Raw genomic sequence first — 15,187 nt, forward strand, 5'->3', positions numbered from 1 at the left:
CTCATCTTGCTTGCATACACCATGGCATGGCACATGTGAGCAAAGGGGGGATGATAGAAGCTGTTAAGCTTGATTGGTTTGCTCCAACTTTTCCATCTGTGGCTCAACAGTACTGCCACACCTGTTCTATTTGCCAAGCCCATAATGTGGGAAAGCCTGTAAAAACAAAGAAAGCAGCACATCCCCCACCTTGGGGACCGTTTGTAAATTTACAATTAGATTTTATTCAAATGCAGAATTGTTGTTCTTATGAATATGTTCTTGTTATTGTATGTATGTTCTCTGGATGGTAGAAGCCTACCCATATGCAAAAGCTGATACCATCACTGTAAGCAAAAAGTTGCTCAGAGACTTTATTCCAAGGTTTGGTATTCCTTTGTCCCTAAACGCTGATAGAGGAACTCATTTTACTGGACAGATAATGAAAGAAGTCTGCAAAGTCCTGCAGGTCCAACACAACTTTCATTGCCCATACCAACCGCAGGCCTTGGGCCAAGTGGAATGCCAAAATGGCATTCTGAAAAATAAACATGCTAAAATTTGTGCTGAGACTCACCTGAAATGGCCAGATGCACTTCCCATAGCCCTTATGAGTATGAGATCTACTGCCAACTGAAACATGAAATTCTAATGGGAAGACCCATGAGGCTCCCTGCCTCGCCACCTGTTGCCTTTCACTTTTGCGATATACATTCACTTGATGATACCATTCTGGACTATTGTAAGGCACTAATGAAGTGTGTTAAGGTTTTTCATTCACAAGTACAGGCAGCTCTTCCCAAAGAACAAGATGAGCCATGCTATTCCATCCTGCCTGGTGACTGGGTCCCTATAAAAGTCCATCAACAAAAGTCATCGCTGGAACCTCTCTGGAAAAGCCCATTCCAGGTACTCCTGATCACCAACACTGCAATAAAGTGTCAAGGACTCCAAACATGGATCCATGCTTCACACAGTAAGAAAACATCAGCCCCGTTAGACCCAGAGTCTCCTCCATACCAATTTTGTAATCAGCCTCCACAGACTGGTAGTGAGCCTAGCACCTGCCAACAGGAGAGCTCAAGACCAGTAGTGAGCCAAGCACCTACTGGCGAAGAGGATTTGCCACTACAGAGCGAAGAGGATGTGCCCCAACAACACCACTATGCCCTTTGGGAAAGGAAAAAGGCCTCTACCTAGTTCTTGGTTCCCGAGGTAGAGTTCGTTAGTCGTGATTTGGGTAGTTCTCAGTATTTCTTTTTGGACCATCTTATATGAACTTGACTCACCAGTTATGAGAAACTCTGTAAACCAAACTACACTTCCACACCGACAAAGAAGGCCATTTCATAAAAATGTCTTTAGTTAATCAAATTAGGATAGATTTAAATGTCTCGCATTGTTGGATATTTAGTCATGTCCCCACCTATTCTACTGCAGGGATACCCATGATACTGGTACCCTTGAATGTAACCCAGATGTTAGCCCCTTAGTATTCAGATTTTCATGGAAATGAAACCTGGCAGAATGTAAGTTGCAACCAATCTGACTATGTACGATTAGCATATGCCACCCCTGGAAAGTTCTGTTGGACCTGTAACGGATCTCGTGTTGCAGTAGGAGTCAGTGTGAGGTAGAATTTAAGATAAATGGTGCTTGGTTTTCTAATGGTTCCTGGATATCTAATCCCCGCAGGTCAATTTTCAGGCTATTATTCACAATGGATGATGTCCCCATGCTGTAATACAGGTGGATTTATTGCATTAGCTGGTCACTATTTTGTGTGTGGAGATAAGGCCTATAAAAGTCTTCCCTCTGACTGGAGAGGAACATGCTATGTCTCTGCAGTGTATCCTGCCCTTACTATTAGATCTCACTTACCTAAAGGAAGAATTCGCAATGTTCGCAAAATTACAGAAAATCAAAGGTTTTGGGGTATAATGTTCCCCAGCTGTGGCGCAGGCTTAGCTATGTCCGAGATAAAGAAGGCTGCAGCATCTCTGGAAAAGATTGCTAATGCTACTGCTGATAAAATAAATGCAGAAATTAAGGAAATAAGGTAAATGACACTGCAAAACCGACTTGCGTTATGTGCTTTAATAGGCAAAGAATGTTGTACTTATATTCCCAATAATTCAGAAGAAATCCAGGATTTAAGTAAACTTATTTGAAAAGAAGCAGCCAGATTGCATAAGTCAGATAGTTGGAATTTGAGTTCTTGGTTTAGCTCTATTTTCAGTTCCTTAGGCTCTACTGTCATTCATAGTTTGTTGATATTGTTTGTTGAGTTTTTTTGGAGTATGCCTGGTGTTTATGATAATACAACGTTGCTTAAATTGTGCTGCCAAGCAAATGCAGAATAGCCTATTAACCAGAAACAAAGTGTATAATTTGTATGTTGAAATAGTGGAAAGTAAAGAGAAAGAAAAACTAGAAGTTGAAAGGCTGATGGCTATAAACATCTAACTTGTTGGGCCAAAAAGGCCCAAAAGTGGGGAATGTGGAAATAAATTTAACCAGGCTCCTAACTTGACTAAGAAAAGAGACAGAGACCAGAGGTGATGATACTGCGTATTTCAGAAAAATGTTCTAAGATAAGAAAATCCTGCATGCCTTGTTTTCATCTTGATATATTACCCTGTGTGCGGATGTTAGTTTTTTTTCTCTGAGAACCAGAAACTAATAACTGTTCCTATAAGCACAATGTTTCCCTTTTCTTTAAGTAAACTGCCTGTGTGTCTTTGTGTGTCAGACCAGTGTTTTACTCCTATTTTTTTCTCCAAGGTTGTATTTTTTTTCTCTCTGTCTTAAGTATAAATATGCCTGTAAACTTATAGAGTTTGAGAATACCTTTGTAACAGACAAATGGGCGATTCCCCTTGCTGTATGGAATTCTCCCTGTGATAACAGTACAGCCCTAAATAAAAAAAGGCTAGCTCTGTCAGTTCTGATTCAACCACAACACAAAGTTTGATTTCTTCCCCAACAGCTAGCAGCTAAACAACAGGACAGTAGGGCAGAGCCCTGTTTGGACAGTGTGGGTACTGCTACAGAGTAGCAGCCATAAGATGCCCTGGAGGCAATCAGGCCTAAGTAGAAACCTTGGTGGGTGGCTGGAGAGCCACCTGACAAGAAGGGGTGGGGCTTGTAGAGGCTTATAAGACCAGTGCCTGAAGTCAGGTGATCATTTTGGCCCTGCAGGCAGCCAGGAGAGAAGTGACTGAGATGGATGGCTGCAGGTGAGTGACTGGCTGAAACCTGAGATGCCCTGGAAACTGTAGGTAAGGAGCTTATATCTTGCAGGGAACTGTGAGTCAGAAAGAAGAACTGTCCCAACGATCCATGGGTCAGCCTTCTTCTTTGTTGTGTCTCCAGTCCAGCCCTTCTATATGGCCAGCTCCCAATATTCTGCACAAAATACTGCTTCTGATGTTGGTGTTGCTAAATCTTGTGGGGAGATGCTATGGCTGAGCATCTCCGGAGATGTTCCATGGTTTGCTTCTCCTGACAAACACGTGGTTTTGTCACATAGAGGCCCCATGATTCCATGAGACTGTTGCATCTGCTGAGACCCACTCTCAATCTATTCAGGCTCTGCCATATGTGCCATTTGTAATTAGAGCTGCATGCTAACTCCTTGCTGGAGGCAATTCCTCACTGGCTCCATTCAACAGCTTTATTGCCTAGTTTCTCCCATTCTTTTTGCGAAAGGGTAGTTCTGGCTGATTCTGGTGATGTGATCAATGGCATGGTAGAGGACAGAAAGCTGTTTCTTGATGAGAGACAATGAAGCACTGGTTGATGTCCATATAGCAGGTGGCGGTTGTCTGACTCTTGTCCATGCTGGTCAATGTCACCTACTTTTCTCATGAGGTAGGGGGGGTGCTCTGCCAAATAGTGCACATGGGCAGGGAACTGGGGTGGGGTTTAGGCAACCTGTTATTGTAACGCTGCTGTCCGATCACAGCACAAGGGACTGGAACAGCGGGGTTAGAAGGGCCGATTAGCTCTCTATGGGAAGGTTAACGCGAGTCCAGCTTATGTTGCCTGGGTGATAAACGACCTCACTTGGGTGTGGCTGTGCACTCCCTTATATCACTCAGGTGACGCGCTTAATGGTGAGCTGGCTGTTTTCACCTATCACCTCTCTGGGTTCTGTGTCCTGGCCTTATTTGGCGTTACAGACTAGCTGACCTCACCTATGTTGGTGACGCTCTGATAACGAAAGTAATGGTATGGCAGCGTTTGTTTTACCCTTTTGTGATGGTTGTGGGGAAGAAGGGCGGGGCTCGCCATCTTGGTGCCTTGCACATCAATGCCACCATTATGGTGTGCGTGTGACAGTTATAATTCTGCTTATATAATTTAGGATTGTGTCAATATGTTTACTGTAACTTGAGCATTCCCATTTGGAATTTGTGAGCTTATGTAGAATGTTGTTTCATGTGTTGACTTTGGCTTTGGTATTTAAGATGTGCTTTTTGTAGCTAAGCCAGGCCGACCTGACCACCTGTGGGTCACAGGGACTGACCCAACCACCAGCAGGTCTTATGGACCCAACACCAGTGGGTGATTGGGTCAGTCCCTGTGACCCACAGGTGGTCAGGCTGGCCTGGATGAACCATAGGTTATTGGGTTGGCTTGGGTGATCCACATGTGGTCAGCTCAGCCTAATGGACCCATGGGTAGTCAGGTTGGCCTGACAGAGCCAAGGTTGATCACCTTGACTGACCTTTGGGTGGTTGGGTCAACTGAACTGACCTGAGGGTGGTTAGGTTGAAATGAATGACCCACAATTGGTAGGGTTGACTCAAGAACCCCACAGAGGGCAAAAGGGTCCCAGTGTCATGTGGCCGGTTGGGGCCAACCCCAGTGTTGCACAGCAGGTCAGGTCAACCCCAGTGTTGTGCAGTGGTTTGGGCCAGACCAGCATAACATGGCTGGTTGGGCCAGGTCCAGTGTCATACTGTGGGTGGGGCTGACCCCAATGATGTGCCTGTGGTCAGGCCAGAACCAAGGACCCATGAGTGGTCATGTCAGCCCAAGAGCCATGCAATGGGGCACACCAGCCTAAGAAATGCATGGTATGTTGGGCTAGCCCCAGTGTCCTATAGCAGATCTGGAGGGCCCCAGTGACCTGCGGTGCATCAGGTGGGTTCCAATGAACCACAGCAGATCAGGTGGGACCCAGTGTCCTGTGCAGAGTCAGGCCTCGGTCACTTGCAAGTGGTAGGGTTAGAATGAATGACCCACAATTAGCAGGGTCGGTTTGAGTAATCTGCAGGCACTTGGGATGGCCCAAGAGCCCCATGGGGAGCAACTAGGGCCCAGTGACCTAAGGCAAGTTGGGCAGGTCCCAGTGACCCATGTTGTGTTAGGTAGGTGTAAGATACCTGCAGATGGTGGGTCAGAATAAATGACCTGCAAGTGGTAGGATCAGCTCAAGTAACCTGCGGGTAGCTGGGTCAGAACGAATGACCCGTGATTCGTAGGGTCAGCTTGAGTAACCTGTGGATGGTTGGGACAGCTCAAGAGCTACACACAGGACATGCAGGTCCCAGTGATCCACAGCAGGTTGAGCCAGCCCAACTAACCCACTTTGGATTGGGTTGGCTCAACTGACTGGTCATGGGTTGGGCACCCTCGGTGACCCATGATGGACTGGACCAGCCAGAATGATCCATGGTGGGCTGGGTGAGCCTGACTGACCAGTGGCAGGTTGGGTCAGCCCAAGTGAACTGCAGCAGGTTAGGCCAGCCTGAGTGACCCACAGATAGTCAGGTTCACTAGGGGGATGCACGTGTAGTCGGGTTAGTTTGGGTGACCCCAAGGTGGTCAGCCTGGCCCAGGTGACCTGCAGGTGTTCAAATCAACCTGACTAACCCACTGCAGATCAGGTAGGCTCAACTGACCCTGGGGTGCTCAAGCTGACCTAAAGGTAGCTATGTTGGCCTGACTGACCCACAGGTGCTCAGGTCAGCCAGGGTGATCTGAAGGTTGTCACTTTAGCCCATGTGACCTGCAGGTAGTTGGATCAGTCCAAATGACATGCAATTGGTTGCATCTGACTGAGTGACATACAGGTGGGCAAGTCAGTTCAACTACCCTGTGGGGGACTGGGTAGCCTAGACAGACATACAGGTCATCAGCCAGTGTGACCCGTGAGTGGTCAGGTTATCCCAACTGAACTGTGGGTGCTCAGGTCCACCCGGGTGACCCATGGCTGGTTGAGTGGCCCCAGTTGACCTGTGGTGGGCTGTGTTGGAACAACTAACAAGCTTGTGGTTAGTTTAGACTGAATGACCTTTGGCTTCTCAGGCTGGCCAGAATGACCTCCCAGTGATTGGTTCAGAGGCAGTTGGGCCAGTCTGGGTGATATGAAGTGGGTTGAGCTGGCCCAAGTGATGCATGGCAGGTCAAGCTGACCCAAGTGATGCGCAGCAAGTTGAGCTGGCCCGAGTGACGTGCAGTGGGTCAGGTCAGCCACAGTGACATGCAGAGGGTTAGGCCAGCCTCAGTGACACAGGGGGTTGGGCTGGTATTAATGAACCATGGCAGCTTGGGCAGGTTTGAGTAACCTAAGGGAAACTGGGTAGTAACAAGCAGGCAGGCAGTAAAGTTGGCCTGAGAGCCATGCAGGGTGTTGGGCTGAAACAAGTGTCCAGAGGCAGATTGGGCCTGCTTGTACGACCCACAGTAGGTTGGACTGGCCCTATTGACTTGCAGAGAGTCAGGTCAGTCTGAATAACCTGCAGTGGGTGACCCATGAGGGGTCAGGTCAGTCTGAGTAAACGGAGAGTGGTTTGGTAGTAAAAAGTGCCATACAGACAATAGGGTTGCCCCAAAAGCTTGGAGGCCTCAGGCTAGCCCAAATGTCCTGTGCCAGATTTGGCTGGCCAAATGACCCGTGGCTAGAAGGGTCCCAATGGCAGGCAGTGGGTTTGGAGTACCCGACTGGAGTGTGGCAGTCCAGGTGAACCCAAATGATGCATGATGAGTCTGGCAGGCCCAATTGATGTGTAGCAGGCCAGTCTGATTTACCCACAGCAGGTTGGGAGTTCCAGAGTGCCACACAGCAGGTGGAGACTGCCCAAGTGATGCACAGCAAGTTGGGTCAGGCCAGCTTGTGTGACACACGGCAGGTTGGACTGGCTCAAATTACACATGGTGGGTCAGGCTGGCCTGAGTGACACTTGGCAGGTTGGACCAGCCTGAGTGATGCACAGTGGGTCGGGTCACTTTGAGTAATGGGAGGGCAGTCAGTAGCATTACCCCAAGAGCTGCTACTGTCTGGCCTGAGTATCCCATGGCAGATTTGGCTGGCTTGAGTGATCCATGGCAGGCTGCAAGGGCCTGAATGGTGGGCAGTGGGTTTGGAGAGCCTGACTGAGGTGTGGTAGGTTGGGTGGGCCAAATGACAGGTGGTGGGCTGGCTGGATTTAGCTGTGGAAGGTCAGGAATGTGAGTGACATGCAGTGGGTCAGGAGTGCCAAGTGATATGTGACAGGTCACACTGGCCCAGGTGACATGGTGGGTTGGGTCAGCTGTACAGACCCATAGTGGTTTGGGCCAACCCCAATGATCTGCAGTAGCTGGGTTGGCTGGAATGACCCTCAGCAGGGTGGTCAGGCCTGAGTGACGTGCAGTGGTATGGGCTGGCCCAAAAGCTCCATGGCAGAAGGAGCTGTCCTGAGTGATGCATGGTGGGTCAACCTAGCTCAAGTGACCCATGGTGGGGGTTGGGTTGGCTTGAGTAACCTGAGGGGGGTGATGTAGTAATGAGTGCCATGCAGACAGACAGGTCACCTTAAGAGTCACATGGGGTGTTGGGTCAGCCCAAGTGATCTGTGGCAGACTGAAAGGGCTTGAATGGCAGGCAGTGGGCTTGGAGGCCCCGAGTAACCCATGGCAGCTTGGAGTAGGCTGACTGGTCCACGGTGGTTTGGGAGGGGACATGGGAACTGAAGCAGTCCAAGTCCCAGTTATCCATGGCAGGTCAGACCAGTCTTATTGTCTCACAGTGGGCCACACCACTCCCGGTGCCCCGAGGGTGGTCAAATCAGCTCAAGTGACCTGTGGCAAGCTGGAAAGGCCCAGGTGTGTTCCGACAACCCGAATGACATGAGGTGGGTCAGGTGATCCTGAATGATGTAGCAGCCTGGCTTGATTCACCTGTGATCACTCAGGAGAGTCCAGGTTGGACCAGCCCCAATGAACTGTGGTGAGTTGGGTAAGCTTGAAAGACCTGTGGCAGGAATCCCGAGTGATGCATGGTCGGTTGGGCAGGCCTGAGTGACATGCAGTGGGTTGGGCCAGCCCAAGTGACCTGTGGCAGGCTAGTGAGTTCAAAGAACCCAACAAATGCATGGTGGGTTGGCATGCCTGACAGATGCACAGCAAGTCAGGCTGGCCTGAGTGACATGTGGCAGGTTGGACTGGCCCAAGTGATGCCCAGCAGGTCAGTCTGGCCCCAGTGACCTGAAGCAAGTCAGGTTGATTGGAATGACCTAAGCCAGGTTGGGCTGGCCTGAGTGACGTGCAGCTAGTTGGGCAGGCTTGAGTCTCACACAGCGGGATGGGATAGACTAAGTCAGGCATGGCATGGTGGGTTGGGTAGATGCACTGACTTACAGGGGTTGGGCTAGCCCCATTAACCTGTGGTGACTTGGGTTGGTTTGAATGATCTGCAGCGTAGATTCATAGAATGTAAGCTGGAAGGGACCTTGGAAGACCATCAGGTCCATCCCTCCTGCACCAAGCAGCAAAGACAACTGGGGTCAAGTGACCCTGGTAAAGTGACTGTCCAGTCTCCTTTTGAAGATTTCCAGGGTGGGCAATTTGTACCACCTCTGGAGGGGGCTTATTCCACAGTCTGGACACCCTGACTGTGAAGCAGTTTTTTCCTAATATTGAGCCTGAAACTGTCTTCCAAGAGTTTGTAACCATTGCGTCTGGTTTTCCCCAAGGGTTCTCTGGTGAACAGTTGTTCACCGAGTCCTTGGTGCACACCCCTGATGTAGCGGTAAGCTGCCTTCTTTTCTTCAGGCTGAAGAGTCCCAGGTCCCTCAGCCTTACTTCATAAAGCTTGCCATGCAAGTCTCTCATCATACAGGTGGCCCTTCTCTGGACTCTTTCGAGCTTTTCAACATCATTGTTGAAGTACAGCACCCAGAACTGGATGCAGTACTCCATCTGCAGTCACACCAATGCCGAGTAGAGTAGAAGAATCACTTCTTTGGTTTTGCTGGAGATGCATTGATTGATGCATGCCAGAGTGTTATTTGCTCTGCTGGCTACAGCGTAGCACTTCTGGCTCATGTTCATACTGTGGTCAACTATTACCCCCAAGTCTCTTTCATTCATAGTGCTAGTCACATTGGCGTTGTCAAGCCTGTAGGTGTGCAGGGGATTGTTCATTCCCAGGTGGAGCACTTTACATTTCTTGACGTTAAACCTCATCTGATTCTGATCTACCCAACTTGCTAACCTGTCTAGGTCTGCCTATATCTGCAGCCTGTCTTTAAATATGATCATACTTCCCCATAATTTGGTGTTGTCCGCAAATTTGGACAGTGAGCTCTTTACTCCCATATCCAAATCATTGATGAAGATGCTAAAAAGCACTGGACCAAGCACCAACCTCTGAGGGATACCACTGACCACTTCTCACCAAGAATTCAGAAGAATTCTCTGGGTCCTACCCTGTAACCAGCTTCCTACCCACCTAACTGTCTTGCAGTTAAGCCCACAATCTTCCAATTTTCTCATGAGAACATCATGGGATACCAGATCAAAAGCCTTTTGGAAGTCAAGGTATACAATGTCAACCTCCTCTGTCTTATCCAGGTGGCAAGTTACCTGATCATAAAAGGAGATCAGGTTGGTAAGACAAGACCTGCCCACGATGAAGTGATGCTGCCATTCAGAATCCTACCTTCTGCAACCCTATTGCACATAGACTCCTTGATGAGTTTTTCCAGGGTTTTCCCTGGGATAGAAGTTAGGCTAATTGACCTATAGTTGACCAGGTCCTCCCCTCCTCCACTTCTTGAAGATGGGGACAGCATTAGCCCTCTTCCAGTCCTCAAGGACCTCTCTGGAGTGCCATGGGTTTTGGAAGAGCTTCACCAAGGGTTCCGCTATGACTTCAGCCAGCTCCTTCATCACCCTTGGATGAAGTTCATCTGAGCCTGCTGACTTATATGTCTAACTTCTTAAATTGATTACACACCAGTTTTACGGCAATAGTAGGAAGGTGGTCCTTCCTACCCTGCTCTTTCCGTACCCTGTCTGGCATGTTTTTTCTCTTGGTCCTGTGAAAAACTGAAGCAAAGTAGTCATTCAGAAGTTCAGTTTTCTCCTGAGCACCAGTAACCAGCTGTCCTGTATTGTTGAGCAGTGGCACCGTTTTTTTTCCTCCTGTTCCTTACATACCTAAAGAAGGATTTCTTGTTGTCCTTGATCCCTTTTGCTAATTTTAGTTCAGTTACCACTTCAGCCCTTCTAATGTGTTCCCTACAACTGCGGGCCATTGTTGTATAGGCCTCCCTTGGGGCATGCCCCAAACTTCCATTTGTTGTACACCTCTTTCCTCTTTCTTAAGAGGACTATGATTTCCCTGTTTAGCTAGGAGGGCTTCCCAGCCCTTTTGCTATGTTTCCTCTGTGTGGGAATGGACTTCCTTTGCGCTTCAAGGATCGTGTCCTTAAGGAATGACCACTGTTCATGTACTCCTTTTGCCTTTGGTCCCTGATTCTGCAGCACTTCCCCTACCAGTGACCTGAGTTTGTAGAAATTTGCATTTTTGAAGTCCAAAACTTCAACCCTGCTATCTGGTTTGTCTATCTTGCAATGGACAGTGAACGTGATGGTTTCATGGGTGCTGTCACCCAGGCTGCCCTCTGTTTAAGTCAGTCATCAGGTCATCTCCTTTGGCCAGGACCAAGTCTAGAAGAGCATTGCCTCTGGTTGGCCCTTGTAACTTCCAAGGCAAAAAATGTTCTTTGATGCAGGTCAGAAAGGAATGCGACTGATCTGACTTGGCTAAGCATTCCTCCCAAGAGATGTCTGGGTAATTGAAGTCGCCCATGATGATGATATCCCATGCATATGCAGCCTCTCTTGTCAGTTCTCGGGCAAACTCTCTAGATTGGTTCCTCCCCTTGGTTTGGTGGTCTGTAGTATACACCTACAGTTAGATCTCTCTCACCACACACCCCTGCCCCTCCCCCTCCACACAGTTTGACCCAGAGGGTTTCAAGTCATTCTTCCTTGGAGGCCGACATCAGCCTCCAAGGAGGTGTATTGCTCCTTCACATAAAGAGCCACACCCCCATCTTTCTTCCCGACTCATTTCCTTCTATGAAGGGCATAGCCATCTATGGCTACTCTTCAATTGTGTGAGGAGTCCCAACAGGTCTCCATATTCCCTACTAGATCATAATAACCACTAGAGAGTAGGAGGGCTAGCTCTTCCTGCTTGTTCCCTGTGCTTCTGCGATTAGTATACAGGCACCTCAGCCCTCTTTCTGAGGCCCTCAACTTCCTGTCATGCTGATGGAAACTACTCCCTCAGCTCCCATGAGAGTGGCTTTTCTAGTGTCTCCATCTACGGAGCTTTCTTGTGTGTCAATCCCCAGGCACACTCCAGTCTGTGTTTCCCCATCCCCCAACAATCTTAGTTTAAAGCCCTTTCTAGAAGATAGGCCATCCTGGCTGAGAACAGGGGCTTACCTCTCTGTGTGAGTTGGATGTTGTCTCTTCCCAGGAGTCCTTTCTCCCTGAAGTACACACTATGGTTGAGGAAACTGAAGCCCTCTCGGTGGCACCACTGTTGGAGACATCAGTTTACTTCCTCTATGCATCCTTCCATCCCTCCCTTCACCAGGAAGTTGGGCAGGCCTGAATAAGGTGCAGCAGGATGGGCCAGCCCGAGCAACGCATGATGGGTCAGGTTGCCTTGAGTAACTTGAGGGTGGTCAGGTAGTAACAAGTGTTGTGCAGGCAATAAGGTCATCTCAAAAGTCACGCAGGTCATTGGGCCACTCCAAGTATTCTGTGGCAGGTTGGGCTGGCCCAAGTGAGCCCATGGCAGACTAGAAGGACGTGAATAGTGCATAGTAGGTTCAGAGGCACTGATCAACCTGCATCAGCTCGACTGATGCATAGCAGGTCAGGAGGGGCCATTTGAGCTGCAGTGGGCCACTCTGGTCCCAGTTATCCATGGCAGGCCAGAATAGCCCCATTGCCCCACAGTGGGCCACACAGGCCCCAGTGCCCCAAGGGTAGTTGGGTTGGCCCAAGTGACCTACAGCAGGCTGGGCTGGCCTGAGTTTCCTGGGGGTCATGTGGGAACAAGTGACCCACGGGTGGTCAGTCCAGTACAACTGATGAGCGGTGGGTCGGGACAACCCATTTGACACATGGTCAGCTGGGAAGGCCTGACTGATGCACATAAGTTTGGCTGGACAAAGTAAGGTGTGGCAGGCCAAGCCAGCCCTAGTGCCCCGTGGCAGGCCAGACTGGCCTCATTACCCCTCAGGCAGCCTGCATGTGATCAGAATGATCCCAGAGCTGCACGGGGGCAGCCCAACCTCAGTTACTTGTGGCAGGTTGGGCAGGCCCAAGTGATCCATGGTAGGTCAGGGGGGCCCAGGTTTCTTGTAGGTGCTAGGGTCAGAACGAATGACCCACACAAGTGGTTGGATCCACTCAAGTTACCTGTGGGTAGTCAGGTCAGAATGAATGATCCATGATTTGTAGGGTCAGCTCAAGTAAACTGCAGGTGGGTGGCATGGCCCATGAGCTGCACTTGGTATGGGCAGGCCTCAGTGAGCCATGGGAGGGGCTGGAAGAGAAGGGGGCAGGCCACAGTGGCTTGAGCAGAGCATTCTGGCCCCAGTAACCTGTGAATAGTAAGGTCAGAAGAAATGACCTGCAAGTAGCTGGATCAGCTCGAGTAGCTTATGGGTAGTAGGACTGAAATGAATGACCCACGATTGGTAGGTCTGGCTCAAGTAATCTGCAGTTGGTCAGGACAACCCAAGAGCTGCGCAGGGGGTAGCCCAGCCCCAGTGACCCATGGTGGACCAGGCACCCAATGGCATGCTGCTGGCCAGCCCCCTGCCCCCCTGTACCCACCCAAACCAGCCCCTGTGCCCCGTCATACAGGCCAGGACCTGCACCCCATCCCCACAGCCAGACCTCTGGTAAGCTTCCATAGGGCCACTGCCCACTGTCCCAGTAAGCCTGCTGCAGGTCAGATAATCCACTCACATGCAGTGGCCCACCACAAGCTCTGGTTTTTCACATATGCTGGCCTGCCTTGAGCTCAAACATTCACTTGCAGGCGTCTCTCTGTGGCCTCCCAACTCCCCTTGCAGCTTCTGCAATGGTTCTCATGCATTAATATTCAAACCCAGTGGTTGGCAACCCTTTCAGAATGACTAAGCTCATGTCAGGGACAGGCAATTGCTAGGACCTGTCCACCACTGCTGCCACTTCTCCCCACTGAAGCCTGAGGGAATTCACCGTTGCCAAATGCTGCCAAAGTCACAGGTCCACAGATGAGATCCAATGGCTCTGTGGGCTGGATATGACTGGCAAGCTGTAGGTTGCTATCCCTTGTTCAACTTCCCTCCACCTTGAAGTTTAAAGTTTTTAAACTTCAACTTTAAAGTCTGACCAAACACTAAACCAATCCACCATGTCCATGGTCTTAGCTAGCAGCGCCATCTTGTGTCTTCTACAGGCAGCTGCAATAAGACACACCACCACTGCTGGCTAAGGACCTATTCTTTAATAATTTTTTTCATTCTCCCCTGAAACAAGTAACAGAGCTTGCAGCACCTTCCCCAGACACCCACAGTATTCTCCCTACTTCCCTTCAAAGCCACCCCATGCCTTGTGGCAAACACAAACTCAGGAACCAAAATATAAACATTTTCTTGTTGGTTTTTCTCTCTCTAGTCCCACAGAGCTTCTTCCCTGAACCTAGTATGGGCCATTCAAGTTCATTAACGTGCAGTAGTTACTGCACTTTTAGTTTAGTACTTGATAAATGAAGTATTAACTAAATACACAATAACTACAGTTAGTGCACAGTAGCACAACACAGTTTTTTTTTTGCCATACTTACTTCACAGTCGCCTAATACTACTGCGCAGTAGCATATTAGCATGGTTTTTGCCCAGCATGCTACTGCAGTGTTATTAGGCTACATCAAGTGTCTTGTGTAGATGCACCCACTGGGACTTAAGCTCAGTAGCCAGGCTTATATAGCCCCCGGCTCTGCACCCCCCCCCCCTCCAAACACATACCTTTTTTGCACACAGCAGTTACAGGGGTTTTCCACTAGGATCATCAACAGGTATGAGGCTCCGTTGCAGCTCTTTCAAGCCTGAAATAGCCCTGTCAGCTCTGCCGCAGCTCACAGTTTGCATCAAGTCGGCTGTCTGCAGATTTTGCAGCTATATGGTCCTGCCACTCCATTTATGTAACAGGCATTAGGGGTCTCTGTTACAGCTGTGTGAGTCTATGGGCAGCAAGCAGACAACAGTGAAACAAAGGCATCCTGCAAAAAGAAGCACTGGTAACATAACCCTGAGAAAAAGCTGAAAGAGAGAGCTTTTGGAGCTGAGCATTGGTTGATTTTAAGAGGCTTAGAAACACGATGCATTTCTGTTCTTGAAATATGGGGGGAGGGAGAGGGGTTGGAAATATAATTACATGAAAAGAACACCTGCTTCCATCATCAATTTCTCCTCCTGAAAGAAACACTTTCAGTTGCACCCTCAGCTCCCCAAGCTGCATTGCCCTGCGCTGGGGTAGGGCAGGCAAGTGAAAGTCACAGGAGGAAGAGAAACCCAGCAGTTGTTGGTATAACCAGAGCGATGAGGGGAGTGGCAGCCAAGGAGATCCAGGGATGACAACTTAACCCCTCTCAGGCTGCAGGCCACCAGTTAAACAGCTGTGCTCTAAACTATCTAAATCCAAGATGCTGAAATAAGATGAGATGTGTGAGACCCACCTCAAAGGAATGCCAAGGTGGAGATGGAACTGGATCTAGCTACCTGGATCAAGGACAAGAAGAAGTCTCTTTTTAAATACATAGGGGGCAAAAAGAAGGTACTGGGCAACGTGGGGCCCCTGAAAGACATGCTAGGAAATTTGGTCATCACACCAGATGACAAAGCTAACCTATTTAACG

General features: G+C 49.2%; 1 long non-coding RNA gene across 1 annotated transcript; it reads left to right on the forward strand.

The window, feature by feature from the left end:
* Positions 1-2,367: 2,367 nt before the first annotated feature.
* On the forward strand, positions 2,368-11,764 carry LOC109323296. Its single transcript, XR_002104600.1, has 3 exons — positions 2,368-2,633; positions 5,189-5,194; positions 11,750-11,764. It is a non-coding gene; the product is annotated as an uncharacterized LOC109323296 (long non-coding RNA).
* Positions 11,765-15,187: the final 3,423 nt, after the last annotated feature.

The sequence above is a fragment of the Crocodylus porosus genome, unplaced genomic scaffold (genome assembly GCF_001723895.1).
Source record: "Crocodylus porosus isolate Cpor-Errol unplaced genomic scaffold, CroPor_comp1, whole genome shotgun sequence".
NCBI classification, from domain to species: domain Eukaryota; kingdom Metazoa; phylum Chordata; order Crocodylia; family Crocodylidae; genus Crocodylus; species Crocodylus porosus.